This window comes from Pteropus alecto, unplaced genomic scaffold (genome assembly GCF_000325575.1).
Source record: "Pteropus alecto unplaced genomic scaffold, ASM32557v1 scaffold72, whole genome shotgun sequence".
In the NCBI taxonomy this organism is placed as follows: domain Eukaryota; kingdom Metazoa; phylum Chordata; class Mammalia; order Chiroptera; family Pteropodidae; genus Pteropus; species Pteropus alecto.
In genome coordinates, this window is record NW_006436811.1 from 18,591,288 (window position 1) to 18,597,555 (window position 6,268).

The 6,268-nt window shown below is 29.7% G+C and overlaps 1 pseudogene; it reads left to right on the forward strand.

Moving 5' to 3' along the window:
* The first annotated feature begins 5,388 nt into the window (after positions 1-5,388).
* Positions 5,389-5,507, forward strand: LOC112481552 (annotated as a pseudogene).
* The last annotated feature ends 761 nt before the right edge of the window (positions 5,508-6,268 follow it).

Genomic DNA, 6,268 nt, shown 5'->3' on the forward strand with positions numbered 1-6,268 from the left:
TAATAAAATTCAGTAACATAGAGAGGTCACATGTAGATATTCTTGCTGAGAACCCCATTTATTAGCTCGTAGCCCATATTACCCTACCACCTTCTATTGTTAAGATGTGAAAAAGACTTATAATAATTCTATCCCTAGACTTTGACCACCCCAGATGAATCCAAGTTGAGTAAAGATAAAATATACTGAGCCCTGTCTAAATTAAATATCTATGAGCAATAAATGCCACCATTGATTTGGCTAAAATCAGTTGCATGGATATGTACGTGGTATATATTTGTGATATACGTGTATATATGTGTTACTTGGCACACTTCACTTTCTCCACCAGAATATATACTTTTTTGGAAACTACTGAACTTTCTATATTTTATTGACCAGCTATATATTAACATCTATAAAACCAGGTATACTTTTATATGAACTGGATAAATAGTAGAAAATGAAAACCTTTGATATCCTGATTCCTTCCACTTCTTAGTTTTTTGCAACTTTATTCATTTCCATGAATTTATTAAGGAATAAACATTATTTTAAATTGATATTAAAATTATTTAAAAGTAATGGGTTTCCTAATTCATTTTAAATAATATTAAAAACCACATTCTAAAAAATTTGAAAGTAGGTTTAAAATGGAGGAATCATTAACTTTGTGATCATTCTGATAGCAAACTTTCTGTCTATTTCATTCATTAAGATGATGATCAAGACATGGGAGGAAACAAAACCATTTTTCTCTTCTTAACTGTTCATCCTTGTTACCTGATTGGTTTGCTTGCCAAAATTAATTGACAAGGATGGAACTGGAAACATTATGTGAATTCCATCTGGCAGCTCTTTGTAAAGTAATTAATAGCTATATAATATTGTTTAAGAGTACAATTCTCCAAATAGAAATATGCCATAATTTATTCAGACTTCACAAGCATAGAAATATTGCACCAAGAATTTTTGCATGAGAAAGGCACCACATAAAACCTTTTATTTGCTTCCAAAAGCAGCATTTTTTTATTGTGGTCTAAAAGCAGTTTCGACCAAATGTTATATTTGATGTCATCGCATATGTACATTTGTTTTGTATTGTCCTGAAAACCATAACGATATTTATACAGACCCCCAAATTTTCAATTTTCAAACTCTAGGCACATTAATTCTATAGTCATGTTTGCTGGAATATAGCTATAATAAATCAGTGGCAATAGCCATATGTCTGATTAATAATCTTTCCCTGCATAATCGCTGTGATCTCATTTAAAATTCCAGTTTTTCGAGTGATTTTGTATAAATTTGAAAGGTGTACTTTATTGCTTTCTAGAACATTCTGTTTGGAGATACTATTTTATAACATGATTATAAGATTAACTAAATCATATTAAATTTTTATAATTTTCTCCTAACTTTAGAGTTCATTTTCTTATTTTTTCTCCGAATATTTCCCCTCTCCATTCTCTCTCTTTTAAGGACCTCTGGAGTTACAAGGCAAAATTAGAGCATGAAATTGATTTCCTTTCTATTTTTTTCTATTAATCATACATTGTCAACGCTGTTGCTTCTACATTCATTGACTCTGTATCTTCGCTCATTTTATATCTATTTTTTCTAAGCTCAAATGATATTGCCTTCTAGATTTGAACATTAATGAGAATAATAGGCACAAAATAATGGTAATAATACTATTTATTATATGTGCTAGGTGCACATTTATTCAATACTTCATATTTAAAATTTCATTGAATCCCGACCTCAATCATATTAACTAGCTATTGTTGTTAATCTCATTAGTACTGGTGAATAAACTGATATTTAGTAAAGCTGAATAACTTGGACACAGTAATATAGTAGTAACTCAGGAACTTGGCTCTAAATCTGTAATGTTATCCAACACTCTCTCCTACACATATAACTTTCTACTCTAATGCTTTTGTGAGTATATTGTTCAAGTATAATCTTGAAGTTCTGTAGTGGGTGTATGATAAATACTAGGCGAATTAATATAGATTAAGGAGTTAAATATTTTCCCATATATAACATGCATGTAGATAATGATCTCTTAAGGGAATAAGTAAATCTTAATGAGAAAGGGTAATATTTGGGTTGAATGTCTCTCACTGAATTTAATACACCTCTGCCAATGGGCTCGTACCCATGTCCAAGAGAAGGAATGTTAAAATGAATATATGAATAAAGCTTTCAATAAAATTTCAGCAGTTGTTTAAGCAGATTTTTCAATTCTTATATAACAATGCTTGCAATTGTGATGAGCAAAGATATTCACAGCCTTATTTCACTATCAGTAACTTAAAAGTTTCATACTTACAGGTGCTCTTGAGACAGATATCCCCTCTGGGTTACAATTGCAGAAGTTTTATGACGGCACATCTCAGAGAATGAGTAAGTGGACAACATTATGTACAATAAATGTTCTGGAAACTGACAACTATATGGAAAGAAATTTGAAGAAGTCAAAGATTCTACAAGAAAGAATGGTGAGAGTTGAGAGAGCTGGCTTCCCCCCTTCCCCCACCCCCCGAATCCCAGTCTTTACAATTCTAGCAATCCATTTCCCCCATACTTGAGAAAATACAAGTTGTAGAATTAATAAGAAATTTTTATTGATAGAAGCAAAACATCTACCACAAAAATATTAGAAGAGTTAAAAATTTAAGTAACATACTTTGGACTAAGGAAAACCAAGGGAAAAAAAAAAGAGAGACTAAAAAAGAAATTAAAATAATGAAAAGTACTTTTAGTCCTTAGGATTCTTCTTAAATTTATTTTAATTAAAAAATATAGAATATGTCTAACATTTTATGTTCTTTACTCATACAACAAAATTATCTGCCTTACAATAGTTTATGTAAGTTATTTTAAGAACTCTTTAGATATTTGGCCAATCAACTAACTCAGTAACTCTCTAGAGGTTTCTCAGTATGTTTGTATAAATTTCTACATTTTAAACAGCGGGACTTTTACAGCATCAAACAAATCAGCTTTTATTTCCAGAAGTAGAATGTCTAGGAAAAAACTTTGAGAATTATTTTTGTTTGTTTTCACATTAAATAAACTAACATGATGCTCATATGCCACTTAAATTACTTTTTTTTATGTATCCCAAGGAATTTTACAAATGAATTTGGAAATTTTGATGGTGTTTCAAAAACATGGGATCAGCAATAACATTCTTTAAATTTAATGTGATAAATTGCAAAGACCCTAATCATAAACCTAGTAAATGGCAGATCCTTAAATCAGACTCATTTTCTGACTCTTGTATCCTTTAAGTTTCTCAGATGGTTCTCTTAGTGACTCTGCTTTTGCAATTACCTATTTATATAATATAGGTGAAAACATTTAAAATTATAGTGTCTGTGTCTGCACAAATGAAAAAAGTTACATTTGCTGATTTTTAATATCCTTTAAAACTCTCAAAAATACTAAAATGACACTGGCTTCTTTATATTTCTCTGTTTATATGCATGAGCAAAACTACATTAAAATCAAGGGTTTTCCAAATAAGTGATAACCATATTTTATGTTCATTAGTAGGGTAAATGTCCTAACAAGATCAATGAAGTAGAGAGTCCAATAAGAAGTAAAGGAACTTAGAGGCACAAACCAAAAAAATTCAGAGCTCAGGAGAACAATTACATTACTAGAATTGAGAATAAGTGATCAATCACAACAAAAAAGCAGCTCATATACTTTGTCGGAAAGCATCTTTCTCACTGAGAGTTTGCTTATTCTACTTGCTACACTTAGAATTTTTTTTTAATATCTATGTCTTAAATACTTTACCAGAGGTAATATTTATACTATTTTTTATTTTCAAAATGCTCTCATATATTTTATCTAATTTCATTCTATTATAATACTCCGAGTTAAACTAAATAACTTTTAACTCCACTTTTCAGGTGCCAAATTTGATATGCTAAAAAGCATTATATATAAAATATTCACTGATATTTAGTGAAAGATCTTTAGGTAAAAAAATGTGTCTTACAGTTACTCTCAAACTTCTCTTTAAAAAACTACAATATGATATTTTCCTTTTCAGTGATAGATGGCTCAGTATTTCATGATTATGACTAACAATGTAGTTTTAAATTTAAAATTAGATACTATATAGTGAGCTTTATGTACAAAGTTCAAAATCTTTTCTTAAATGAAATTAAATGGAACATTTACTTCTATTGTTAATATGTAATGTTTTTATAGAGATTAACTTTTAAGTCTTATGTTTATCATTATTATACATACATTATATGTGTATACATTGTTATACATTTAAGATTGTAGAATTCTTATACTTAGCCATTTAGGATTAATGATATTTAATACAAAAGTCACTGCCTAGTACTTGAATAAGCTAAATTTAAAATAAGTCTTGATTTAACAAATTACACTACAAACTTGTTAGTATAAGTTTAAGAGATGATTAATAAACTCAGTAGCTTGAATTTAGGAAATAACTGGCTCTATATGATATTATATTAAGATCTTTGACAATTTAGTCTGATAGATAATATTCTTGGCGAAGGAATTATTGGTTCATTATTTCAGTGAGAGGATCATCAACTATTATTTCTCACTCAGTACAGAAATGCTTTCTCTACTTTTCATTTTCACCATTTCAGTAAATGATATAGCTAGAGTCTTTTCCTCTTTCCTTCTATCAGCCAAAATGTTATCAAGTGGAATGAGTAAGTGGCTGGTAAAGATGCCTGGGGCTTTTCATTTAAGGTCACTGGCAGGGCTGACTGTTGTTACATTGCAATGTTATGCTATGCAGGGATTAATTTATAATCTAGAGCATACACATCCACAAACAGCGTAAATCTTGGCTGTGCTCCCAATAAACATTTAACATATTTGTTCCATTTATAGTAGGAGTGTAATTAGAGCTCTAGATGCTGGATTACCAGGGCTTTGTAGTTAGGGGAATACAGATATATTGACTCTCATAGGTAAAAAACATAATTAAGGGTGTTTGCAGAAGAGTGGACCCCTTGCACACTGTTAATAGAAGCAATGATACATATTGTACATAAACTTTGGAGGAGGAGTATCTGCTAAATGTTGGTGCTACCACTGTCTATCTCAATTTGAGCATGTCAATGATCTGAGTGTTATTTTTCTCACTTGCAAAAAAAAAGAAAAAAAGAAAAAAATGATTACAACAAGATTATTTCTAAAATCCACTCAAATTCTAAAATTCAATAATTTCTTGTCTCTTTAAATTTAATATTGTAAAATGAGTATACTTGTTTCCAATTATTCTTTCTTTCGATATTTGATGTATTTTAATAAATGTTATAGAACACCATATGATGAAATTAAAAATAGATGTTATCTTCTTTCATCAAGTTTTACATCAAGAATTACAACCAAGTCTTCAGCCATGCTACCCTGAACAAGCACGATCCCGTCTGATCTCGGAAGCTAAGCAGGTTCGGGCCTGGTTAGTACTTGGATGGCAGACCACCTAGGAAGACCAGGTGCTGTAGGCATAAAAAAATAAAAAAAATAAGGGATTGTAAGCTGACAAAGTCCTTGCAATCTGTGAGGTCAACCAAGGGTTGCCTTGCCTTATTAAAAAAAAAAAAAGAATTACAACCAAACTTTTGTTTCTCATATGATCATTTTAATTTCCTCTTTGACCATTTTTGAAAGCAGTAAGGCTGACAATACCACCAATGTGATTATTAATTATCATTTATGTGTCAAAATTTCTAGCATTTGCTTATATACACACTAGCAAAAATTTATAAGTAGATGACCAAGATTATTATTTTTAAAATGTAAGAAGCATATTACATCATAGAAATTTTTATTATAAGTGCTTATATTCGTACTCAAACAGCCTTCCTAAAGAAAGTACCAGGTTCTGTCATTACTGATATAACAAATGTGTAAAATATTCTTAAGATCTATAATGTCATAGGCATGTATGGGTTTTGAATAAATGAATGGATAGTAAATAATTGACATTTTAAAATAGTTAACAGTCAATATATTTAGCATTGATTCATAATGCATCTTGATGACTTAATTTATTTTTGTTCATTTTTTGAGATTTTACCAATCAAAAAATTTGACCCAAATTTATTTTGCTCATATAAATATTAATTGAATCAAGTGGGACTAAAAGGAGATAGGACTTCAAGACTATATCTTTTTTCACAGCTTTACAATGTTCCAAATCAATTCACTACCAAAACAATATGAATTTGAATTATATATTCATTTCTCCTATTAACCTTCTGAATAA